Source organism: Ovis aries, chromosome 17 (genome assembly GCF_016772045.2).
Source record: "Ovis aries strain OAR_USU_Benz2616 breed Rambouillet chromosome 17, ARS-UI_Ramb_v3.0, whole genome shotgun sequence".
Classification (NCBI taxonomy): domain Eukaryota; kingdom Metazoa; phylum Chordata; class Mammalia; order Artiodactyla; family Bovidae; genus Ovis; species Ovis aries.
This window is the reverse complement of record NC_056070.1, coordinates 4632786-4644811: the sequence shown is the minus strand read 5'-3', so window position 1 is coordinate 4644811 and position 12026 is coordinate 4632786. Positions and strand designations below refer to the sequence as shown.

The 12026-nt window shown below is 47.1% G+C and overlaps 1 protein-coding gene across 11 annotated transcripts in view; it reads left to right on the top strand.

Annotated features, from left to right (window-relative positions):
• TRIM2 (tripartite motif containing 2) overlaps positions 1–12026 on the top strand; it is a 183538-nt gene that overhangs the window by 70420 nt on the left and 101092 nt on the right. For 2 of the 11 annotated variants that reach the window (XM_060400928.1, XM_042234261.1), the window contains exon 1: positions 7831–8335. The exons of the other annotated variants lie outside the window; for them this stretch is intronic. The gene's annotated coding sequence lies outside the window, so the exon portion shown is untranslated. Of the gene's footprint in view, positions 1–7830; positions 8336–12026 lie in introns of those variants that run through there. 11 annotated transcript variants of the gene reach the window in all.

Here is a 12026-nt window from a genome sequence, read left to right as displayed (position 1 = left end):
TCTTGACCTTCTGTTTGTCATCCAACTCCCGATTATGGGAAACAAATTTTGCTCCTCTGTGTGCCCAGAGCAGTGCCTTGTACATTGTGTGTGCTCAGTAGACAGTTGGACCTATGCCTACATGTGTATGGTGTTAGAGAATGTTTTGCTGCTGCTGCTGCTAAGTTGCTTTACTTGTGTCCGACTGTGCGACCCCACAGATGGCAGCCCACCATGCTCCCCCATCCCTGGGATTCTCCAGGCAATAACACTGGAGTGGGTTGCCATTTCCTTCTCCGATGCATGAAAGTGAAAAGTGAAAGTGAGGTCGCTCAGTCGTGTCTGACTCTTAGTGACTCCATGGACTATGGCCCACCAGGCTCCTCCGTCCGTGGGGTTTTCCAGGCAAGAGTGCTGGAGTGGGGTGCCATTGCCTTCTCCATGTTAGTTGCTTAGTCATGTCCAACTCTTTGCAACCCCATAGACTATAGCCCACCAGGCCCCTCTGTCCATGGGATTCTCCAGGCAAGAACACTGGAGTGGGTGACCATTTCCTTCTCTACTTTCATTCTTTTACATTTAGCTGTCCAGTTTTTGCTGCACCATTTATTGAAGAGACTCTCTTTTTCCCACTGTGTATTCTTACCTTTTTTGTCATAGATGAACTGACCATACACACATGGATCTATTTCTGAGCTTTCTGTCCTGCTGCGTTGATCTGTGTCTGCTTTTGCGTCAGTACACTGCTGTTTTGATGACTGTAGCTTTACAGTATGGTCTGAAGTCAGGCAGCTTGATTCCTCCAGCTCCAATTTTCTTTTGTATGATTGCTTTGGTAATCTGCAGTGTCTTTTCTGTTTCCATAGAAATTAACAATTTTTTTGTTCTAGTTCTGTGAAAAATGCCATTGGTAATTTGATAGCACTGCCTTGAATCTGTAGATTGCCTTGAGTAGTATAGTCTTTTGACAATATTGATTCTTCCAGTCCAAGAATATGATATATCTTTCCATCTCTGTGTCAGCTTCAATTTCTTTCAACAATAAGTTTTGAAGTACAGGTCTTTTGCCTCCTTGGGTAGGTTTATTCCTAGGCATTTTATTTTAATTGAAGGATAACTGCTTTACAGAATTTTGTTGCTTTCTGTCAAACATCAGCATGAATCAGCCATAGGTATACATATGTCCCCTCCCTCCCATCTCCCTCCCCATCCCACCCCTCTAGGTTGATACAGAGCCTCTGTTTGAGTTCCTGAGTCATACAGCAAATTTCCATTGGCTGTCTATTTTATAGATGGTAATGTAAGTTTCCATGTATTTTATTTTTGATGTGATGGTAAATGGGATTGTTTCCTTCATTTCTCTTTCTGATCTTTTGTTGTTGGCGTATAGAAACGTGACAGATTTCTGTGTATGGACCTATAACTGAATGAACATGGGCTCTTTCCAGCTGTTCCAACAGGTACCCAGCAGTCAGTGCCTGCTCTGAGGAGGTGAAGACTGCTCTACAGGCCAAGGAGCAGAAGGCGAGGCTAGAGATGCCCCAAAGCACTGGGCAGTGGCAGTCAGGAAGCCCAGGCCTCTGGAAGAATCTGCCAGGGAATACCTTCACCTTAGACCCATGACCCTTGACCCTTAGACTACTCTTTACCTCCTCTCTGGGTCCTGAGAACTTTATCTGTGAAGTTTTACCTTCTTTTACCATTTCACAAACTCGTAGAGATTAATTAATTCCCCAGAGAATCCCATTTCTCCAATCATAAATTGAACACCATAGATTTGCCCTGCAACCCATTTCAGATCCCCCAGAGGTGTTCACTTAGAGAAAAGATTAAAATCAAGGACTGCATAAATATAATTTTAGAATAAAGCACATAGAGTAAGGAAATAAGGCACAAGATCAAGTTCCTTTGAACATGTGTTCACTGTGCTGCAGGTTTTCACAAAGCCCTGTCTTGGGCGCTGAGGATGATCCAAAGAGTAAAAGGACGTCGATCTCGTTCATTAGATCCTGAGAGACTGCAGCCCTATAGCAGGAAGGGAAGGCCTGGAGAGGGATGGAGGCGTATGTGTGTCTGGGGGGCGGGTTACCACACAGGACTGCAGCTGTCTGGGGTAGGACCACAGAGAGGGGAGAAATAATTGGGTGGTGGAGACATAAGAGACTTGGATTCAATCCCTGGGTTGGGTAGATCCCCTGGAGGAGGGCACTGGCAACCCACTCCAGGATTCTTGCCTGGGGAATCCTATGGACAAAAGAGCCAGTGGGCTACAGTCCGCAGGGTCGCAAAAGAGTCACACACAGGAGGGTCCTGAGCACAACTTGCTACATTTGTATGGCGGTGGGAGGTGGGCAGCAGTTCCCACCACCACCACCAAGCAATTTTCTGCAGCACCAGCAGGTGTCCTACAGTTCAACTCAGTTCTGACACTGATCGCTGGAGAGAGCATCAGAGCCCACAGGTCAAGGGTTTGGTCTCGCAAGACTGCACCCTCCACTCCCCCAGCTCCCCCCACTCCCTTCTGAAGCCAGTCACCTGTCCAGGTTGTCACCTGTGCTTCTGGTCCACCGGCTATAGATGGGGGTTTAAATGACCCCCTCCTTAGGGTCAGTTCACTTGCTAGAGCAGCTCACAGAACTCAGAGAAACGCTTTACTTACTAGGTCGCCAGTATTATGAGAGGATATAACTCAGGAAGAGATGGGTGGAGAGAGACGCAGGGCAAGGGTGGGGGAAGGGTGAGGAGCCTCTGGGCCTCTCCAGGGACACTCCTCTCCCTGAATCTCCATGTGTTCCCCAGCCTGGCTCTCAGAACTATGCCCTTTTGAGTTTTTATGGAGGCTTCATTGCATAGGCATGATTGATTAAATCACGGGTCAGTGGAAACTGATCAATCTCCAGCCCTTCTCTCCTCCCTAGAAGTCAGGGTGTGGGACTGAGCCAGTCTCCATCCTTCTGGTGTGATCCAGAAGTCACCTCATTAACATAACAAGACACACTTATGTGCTCATCACTCAGGAAAGTTCAAGGGTTTTAGGAGCTCTGTGCCAGAAATGCAACGAAGACCGAATGTGTATTTCTTATTATAAATCACAATATCATAGAGTGGGATTCAGATAGACTAGGAAAGGCTTTAGGAAAAATAATAAAACCCAAAGTTCTAAGTCAGTGATGGATATAAGATGTGATATGAGACAGGTTGTTTTTGGGAGGGGAAATGGTATTTAACAATGTTCTTAGTGACTGACAACGCTACTCCAGTTAATTTGAGCATGAAGGGAATTTATTAAAGAATATTAAAACACCCTCAAGAAAGTGAAAGAACAACCTACAGGATGAGAGGAAATATTCTCAAATCATTTTCCATTAAGAGACTTGTTTCCAGGATATAAAAATTAAACACTAAAAGATAAATTTAAAAAGACAATTAAGAATGGGCAAAGAATGATGATTTCACAGCAATGTGAATAAATGTACTTAATACAGACAGGGGGGCCTGGCGTGCTGCAATTCATGGGGTCACAAAGAGTCGGACACGACTGAGAGACTGAACTGTGCACTTAAAAATGATTAAAGTGGTCACTTTTATGGATTTTTTAAGCAAATTTACAAAAATTCGAATGGGTATGGTGCAGAAAGGGGAACCCCTTCCAAAAGGGCCTGAGGGTTGGCTCTTGCCTAACACTCGGAAATGAATTGTTCAGAGAGACCCTCGTGCTGACAAACCAAGAGCATTTATCGGAACAGGGGCGTGCAGGCAGAGAGCAAGAGGGCGAGGGGACCCGGGAGGACTGCGCTGCCACATGGCTCGGTCTCAGGTGGTGGTGACAGGGTTAGGTGCCGGGCTACCTCTGGCCAGTCATTCTGACTCAGGGCCCTTCCGAGGGGAACAAGCATCAGTCAGGATGGACCCTGGCGAGAAGGATGAACTGGCATCTCCTCTGTCCTTTGGGCCTGTTCTGAATTCTTCTGGTTGGCATCAGCCTCTTTGTTTCAAGCTCTTTACCAGAAGCTCCTGTTGCAGGGTAGCTCGTGCAGGTGGTTACTATGGTGCCTGGCCAGGGCAGGTGGTCTGGGACAGTTCCCCTAACAGGATTTTAATAGACATTTTTTCAGAGACGATACACAAATGGTCAAGAAGCACATGAAAAGATATTCAGCATTATTAGTCATTAGGAAAATGCCAATCAAAACCACAGTGAGATACCACTTTATGCCCACTGGGAAATTAGAACCCTAGTGATAGTGTAACATGGTGTAACTGCTCTGGAAAACAGTCTGGCAGTTCCTCAAATTTTTCAACCTAGAATTACCATATGACCCAGTAATTCTCCTCCTAGATATATACCCAAAAGAAATGAAAATATATGTTCCTACAAAAACTTGCACACAAATGTTTAAACAGCATTATTCACGCCAGCCAAAAAGTGAAAATCCACTGATGAACCAATAGACAAAATGTAGTATATCAAAGAATGATGCGCTGATTCGTGCTACAACTTGTGCTAATATGGATGAATCTTAAAAACTTTTTCATCAGTGGAAGAAGCCAGAACCATGAGATGAACCATTCATGAGATGTCCAGAATAGGCACATCCGTAGAGACACAAAGTAGATTAGCTGTGGCTCAGGGCTGGGAGGAGGGGGAAACCGGGAGTGATCACAGGTGATGAAAACGTCCTGGACTTAGACAGTGGACTTAGATGGCTTCACAACCGTGTGAATATACTAAAAGCCGCTGGACTGTACACTTTTTTTTGAAGATTCATTTTTAAAAAATGGAAGTATAGTTGATTTACAGTGTTGTGTTACTTTCAGTGTCTAGCAAAGAGATTCAGTCATATACACACATACGCACATATATATATCTTGTTGGTTATCTCTCATATATATATATGGATTACACAGTTTAAATGGATGAATTTTATAGTGTGTGAATTATATCTCAATAAAGCATTTTTTTTTCTTTTTTAAGACTATTACATGGCTCAGAGAATCTCCGAGAAACCCAGAGAATTAGACTTAGAGGTTACCCCACTGAGAACGATGCCTAAACTGTATCACAGGAAGGTTCCGGTATGGGCCCAGCACTGTCCCTCTGGGCATGCGCGTCTCGGACCTTCACCCCTGCTGGCCCTGGGCCTCTATATCTTTCTACCAGATTCCACCACCTCACAGAAAGCAGCTTCCTTAGAGTCTGCCTTCCCATATGGCTTTCATCCAGACTAAAGCCTAGCAACTATCCACCTGACTGCCAGAGCCTAGGCCAGGGTTTCAAGCCCCAGCTGTAAAGGAGGCTGAGAAAGCAGGCTAGGCGTGGGGACGAGTCAAACTAGTGTCCACTACCCCCAGTTCCCTCAGGGAGTTTGCTGGATAATGATTTTTTTTTTTTAGATTTATTTTTTTATTTTTTGAGGTCCTGTGTGGCTTGCAGGACCTTAGTTCCCCAACCAGGGATCAAATCCAGGCCCCGGCAGTGACAGCACTGAGTCCTAACCACTGGACCTCCAGGGAATTCCCTGGGCAATGGTTTTAAAAATCACAAAATATTGGAGCGAAGTATTTGAGGCTCCTGTGTTCTGACCATTTGGTCCAATGACTAGCACACTGCCAGAGGCAATGGCAAGGTCTAGCTCTGTCTGGCCTGACTTGGTAAGATCTGGCAATGTGGACGATCCCTCTCAAACACGTCTCTTCACTGTGCGTAACCCTTCTTGTACCTTCTCATCATCTTTTTCTCACTTTCCACCTGGATCTGCTCTTTTAGCCACTTAAAACTGGTGTTTCTCTACAACTCCATATTGAATCCCACTCGATAACTTAATTTGCACTGTGAATGTTATGGGTTGAATTGTGTCCCACTAAAATCCCTATGTTGAAATCCTCACAGCCAGTACCTCAGAATGTGGCTTTATATGCAAATACAATCATTTCAAAATAGGGCAGATGTAACTGGTTACAATGAGTTCATACTGGAGTGGAGTGGCCTCTAATCCAGTATCCTGAGTGCATGCTGAGTCCCTTCAGTCGTGTCTAACTCTGTGCAGCCCTATGGACTGTAGCCCGCCAGGCTCAGTTGTCCATGGGATTCACCAGGAAAGAAATCCTGCAGTGGGTTGCCCTCCTCTAAGGGATCTTCCCGCCCCAGGGATCAAACTTGCATCTCTTAAGTCTCATCTCTTGCATTGGCAAGCAGGCTCTTTACCACTAGCCCCACCTGGGAAGCCCCAATCCAGTATCACTGGTGTTTTTATAGAAAGGGGACAATTGGAAGCAGACACACAGGGAGAAGGCCCTGTGATTGAAGTTATGCTGCCACAAGTCAGGAAACTATCAGAAGCCAGGGGAGAGTCCTGGCGCAGATCCTTCCCTGGGGCCCTCAAGGGAGCATGGCTCTGTTCACCCAGTGAACTTGGATCTTTAGCCTCAGAACTGTGAGACAATAAATTTCTGTTGTGTAAGCCACTCCGTTGGTGGTATGGAAGCTCTGACAAATGTCGTGTATTTCCTTTATTGCTGTACTTACCTTCTTCTAAGCGTATGCACGTTCAGTCGCTCAGTCGTGTCCAACTCTTTGCCACCCTATAGACTAGGGCCCACCAGGCTCCTCTGACGATGGGATTCTCCAGGCAAGAATGCTGGAGTGGGTTGCCATTTCTTCCTCCAGGGGATCTTCCTGACCCAGGGATTGAACCAGCGTCTCCTCGCACCACCTGCATTGGCAGGCGGATCCTTTTCCCACTGAGCCACCTGGGAAGCCCTCTTATAAATGGAAAAGGGCCTAAGATATATTTTTAGCCTGTAATATCCCAAATACCACAGGGGTCCATATGGCAGCCTTGCCTGCTGCGACATTTGCAGTTGGATAGTCCACAGAAACCAGAAACCACTTGTTTCCTCGTCTTCATTTGTCTCCCGGTGAGGGGCACCCTCCGTCTACCCGGCTGGCCATGTCAGAAGTGCCTGCCTACAACTCTGCTCCCCCTTGCGTCTCCGCAACAAATCCTAAAGGTTCCACCTGTGGCACAGCTTTGGCGCACTTCTCATCCATCCCAGCCCCACCTCCACTCCTTTCCTAGACGGCCTTCCTTCTAGATGCCTTCCACAACGATCTCTCTCAAAGGCAAATCAAGTCACTTATGTGCTTTAAAATTCTTCAGAGAGGCCTCGCGCGTGCAAAGGTCAGAAATGAGCCAATAAGATCTTTAGGATCCGACTCCTTGCTGTCCTGCATGATCCCGTCTCTAACCATTGCACCTCTCACCTGCTTTCTGCGCTCATACAGATGTTCAGGTCTTCCTCTTCATTCCGCCTGACGCCCGTTCAGTCTTCGAAACTCAATGGCAGCCTCCTCTGGGGAAGCCAGCCTTGATTTCCAGCATGATTCAAAACCCATTTCAGTGTTCTTGCAACCCTCTTGACACGGACTATTACAGCAATTTCACAACCGCTGAAATCATTGCTTTCCTCTCCCCTTCTCTCTCCCTGCCCTGCTACTCCTAAGGCACTCGCGAGTAGAGACCTCAGGCTTTTTCCGTCAGTGTTTCCCCAGCCTCGTGCCTGGCACAGAGGAGGCACACAAATGTTTCTAGGCGGAAGGAAGGGGAGGGGACGGAGCGGGGAGATTCCCTACATCGATCTAATTTACAGAATAAAATGGAAGACCTTGAGACACAGTAATTTCTCCTCGCTTCCCGTGCTCATTGTCAGAATTTACTTAAAGTAAACGCAGAGATTTTTTTCCCCCTCTCTCCCTTTGAGGGCTGTGATCGCTTTGAATAATGAGCCATTCTGTTCTGGAGGCTGGCCCTTTACAGCCGCGTCAAACTGAAGTCATTCCCCCGAAGGGACAGACTTTGCAGCGAGTTTACCGAGCTGGGGGAGGAAGCGCGCGCGGGAGCAGCCCCGAGGACCGCGCCCACCCTTCGCCTGCCCCAGGGCTGCGATCGGCTCTCCCCCGGGAGCCGGCCGCCGAGCCCGCAGTCGGCGCGCAGGGGAAGGCTGTCTGCACCGGGGCGCCGCGTCGCGTGCGCTTCGCCTGCCTTTTGTGCGGGGATTAGCGCCGCGCCGGGGCCGGGAAAGCGGCGGGCGCCGGGCGGCGCGTAATCCAGGATTTGCCGGGGCCGCGCGGTTGATGGAAAACAGATGTCGCAGCCCCGGGCCTGAGCACGGGATGGAAGTGACCGCCCCGAGAGCCTGCTGGAAGCGAGGACGCCGAGTCCAGGCCCTCGGGGATCCAGCAGGGAGGCGGCGCTCCCTCGGCTCGTCCGTTTTCGCAGCTTCAGCCTAGAGCCCGGAATCCCCCGCCGCGGGCCGCGCACGCCGCTGCCGTCGCCGGGCGGGTCGCCGTCGCGCGGTAAGTCGCGGTTGCAGGACGGCGGCCCGCGCTGCGCGTGGGCGGCTGCGCCCGCGGGCTGCGCCGGCTCACCCGGAGCCTGCCCTCGGGGCTCCGGCTCCGGGACCGCGGTGCGCGGAGCCGGCGGAGACGCCGCTTCCGGGCCCTGGTCGACGGGCCGGGGCGGGGCTGGTGCTGGGGGGCCGGGGACCCGCCGCCAGTCCGGAAAGGGGCGAGCCCCGCTCGCTTTTCTCGGCATTTTGCAACTGAGGGAAGAAGATATTCTGTAACCTTAGAGCGCGCGATTTAATAACTGTTGAAAAGGTGGATTTCCTTCTCGCTGCCCTGTTACATTTCGGTTGTTTTCCTCCAACCAACTCCTGAAACCGGGTTCCTTCCTAATTAGCTTCCACTCTGATCCTCTGCCCAAGTTGATACTGCAAGTCTGACTTCTTGGAGGAGAGAGATGTTGATTTTTGAGGGTTTTCGGGGCTTTTATGGATTGATACCTTCTGAAAATACATGCCCCATGTTGAAAACCGCACGCTGCGGACAAATTCGGTAAGAGTGGGAGTGGGGAGGAAGGCTGGTCTCATAAAGCCTCTGTCAGATCCCAAGTTTCTGTGAACCCTAAATTAGTTTCCACCTGTAATCCAATCCCACAGGCAGCTAGTTCTCTCTCCACCCTTCCCCTCCCCTCAGGATTCACCAACCTTAAGAGCAGAGACAGCTTTAGATTCAAATGCTTTTTAAGTGGTTAATTTTAAGCACCTAGACATCCAAAGAGTAGGTGAGCCCCTCGGGTGGGAGGAATTGTTGTCATAGGAACAAGGCTCACCAATGCTTTTTTTCCTCCGTTAAATAGTTTTTAGCCTATTTTCTTATAAATGTTGAGAGTAACTTTTGCATCAGTCTTTAGGATATATGGTGGGTTTGTTGCGCGACTCTTTGGTGTTTCCGGGTCCTTTGTCAGGGGTTTGAAGATGGACTGTGCTCGCTGGGCTCACTACCTGCCGTTCTCTTGACCTCTGGTCTCAGATGGCTACGTGATTTCATCCCTGGCAGATTTAGCTGCCTTTGGACTGAAAGGAACAAAAGAGCAGAAATGACTCAGAACCCTTGGGCTACCTCAACTTTAACCAAAGATGCGAAGGATTTGATTGAATTCTTTATGACACACATTACTTGTTTCTTCCTCTTCAAATATATCTAGGAATTAAGAGTCAATAATGGACGTAAATTTGAGCAAACTCCAGGAGGTAGTGGAGGACAGAGGAGCCTGGCGTGCTGCAGTCCATGGAGTCCCAAAGAGTCAGACACAACCTAGCTGCTGAACAACAAACAGCAACAATTTCAAAAGAAAACTACCTCCTTCCTCCCTTTAAGCCCAGATTTGGTTGAGTAGGGCATGGCCGCTTGCACTAATGAAATGTCTTCATGGTGGAGATAGTTCATATTCTGGACGGGGTAGGGGTGGTTTGCACCAGATCTCACTCACGCCCATGTTTGTACCTTCTTTTCTGTGGACCCTGCCTTTTTCTTTCTACCATTTTTTATGCTATCTTATTTAGGTACACACCATGACTCCATTTTGGCTCATGGAATCTAGGATATCTACCTTTTAGAGGCAAGTTTGTTTAGCTGACTGTGTCCCCGTATCAGTATTAGGACATTTTCCCATATCCTGCATTTGTTTTCCTGGAAAACTCTTTATCAAACCCTCCATTGGAAATTCCATTGTATCTCTCAAAAGTAAACCTGACCCAGGGATTGAACCAGCATCTCCTGCATTGCCGGCAAATTCTTTACCATCTGAGCAACCAGGGAAGCCCTATGTGCCATAGGTCTTGAATTATTTTTCTTGCGTCGTCATTTTAATGTTGACTTGCGTGGTTTCCTCATTGTCTGGTCAGCTTTTTATTCCTGCTTCATATTGAAACACAAATGGAAAGAACTTCTCACACTTCTTCACACCGAACAGAGCATACACACTGACTTTGATTTGTCCTTGGGTTGAATTCTGTCCTTGGAATTTCTGTCCACTGCTTACTTTAGAAAGAGGCTGGATATTTACCTTGGGGCTCAGGTGTGATATGTTTATTGGCCTTGTCTAAGCAGCAGTAACTCATCACCACTCCAGCTATTTCTTGATGAGAATTCGGCCTACTCAACAGAGATAACCCAATCTGGTAATTGGCACTTTCAAAGTGCCATCCTGAAATCCTAAAACCTGGGAAAATAACATGATCAGAACCTTCTCCTTCTCTTATTACTGAAAATGACACTGCTTGGTTTACAGTAAATCCATCTTGGATTGTAAATCCCCCAAAGACAACCTTAGTTTGATTTGCACAGGTTCTAAATGTTGATGCTGGCAACTGTTGGCCAGATGCTTTTGATGCTGCTGCTAATGAGGCAGATAGAAACGGTGATAGTTTTCTTTTGGGGTTTCATGAGAAAATACCTTCATGGATATCTGTTTGCAAGGCCTCTCTGAGACTGTTATATTAAATATTTTGCGTCAGGGCTGAGGCACTGTCATTTTCCGTCACCAGCATTATTTCTTATCCTCTTAAATATCAGACCTTAAGACTGGCCTGCCAGTTGGCAGGTCTAAAAAAGTCAGTGCAAGTTACCTAAGAGTTTAGTTTATTTTCTCTGCAAGAAAATGGTAAGTCTTTGATATGGCTAGTATTTGTTCCTAGAGTTAGAAGAATCGGTGAATGCAGCCTTCAAGATAAGTAGCTAGAGAGGAAATGAAGGGGAATAAGTCTAATGACTGAGCCAGTTGTTTACCAGCCACTCAGCTTTTATGTATTTTTGAAGAGTGGAGCGGTAATTCAACCTCAGAAAGTGAGCTCGCTGGCAAATATGAATACTGGCTCCTTGCTATGTAAAACTGTTAGTTTTGCATATCCCCCCTTTTAATCTCATCTTGATCCTAGAACCAAGGATCCAAAATATCCTCTCCTTAGAATTTGCAATACTTTCTTTTTTTCATAACATACTGGATGTCTGGATGAAATTTATTTAGGCAGAAGAGCTGGCCAGAAAGATTAGGATGTGTCCTTGAGTCAAACAAAAACACTGTGTCGGTCAGCGTCTTTATTCATTTATGACAGTGTGGAAGGTCTCAGATAGAAGCTGTGGAACTGGTTTGCTTCCGCCCTACCTGCAGTAAAATGATCAACTTGCAGACTCCTGGCACCAGAGCAATTTGCACAAATATGCTGGAGGCAGTTGGCGGTCTGGAAGTTGATTAGCCATTTAAATCACTGTATCTTTATTGGAAATGTTTTTCAGGTTTCAGAATGTCTGCTGTTTGAGCAATGTCTTTTGGTTTCAGTTGTACCAAACCAAAATGTCTAGAGAGGCATAAAGTCTGGCTGACCTGCTTGTCCCCGTCTACGGTCAGGACTGGCGTTTTAGAACTTTCATTGCTGACCTTCAAGGATGCTGATTTTAAGGACCAGGAAACAACACGGGAAGGCTCTCAGGTTAAGACTCCTGAAAAGAGAGATCTGACAGAAGACCAAAAATGTCAAAGATTACACCCAGTTTTGTTTTGGAATGTTCTGTCCAATCAGAAGAAAGGAAAGCTGTTTTTCAAGCCCCATCTGTCAACCAACAGGATTTGTTGAACAAATATTATGTTTCAAACTCACTGCGTTATGATCTAAGAGGTACAATAGTGTAAAAGACAAAGCATGAG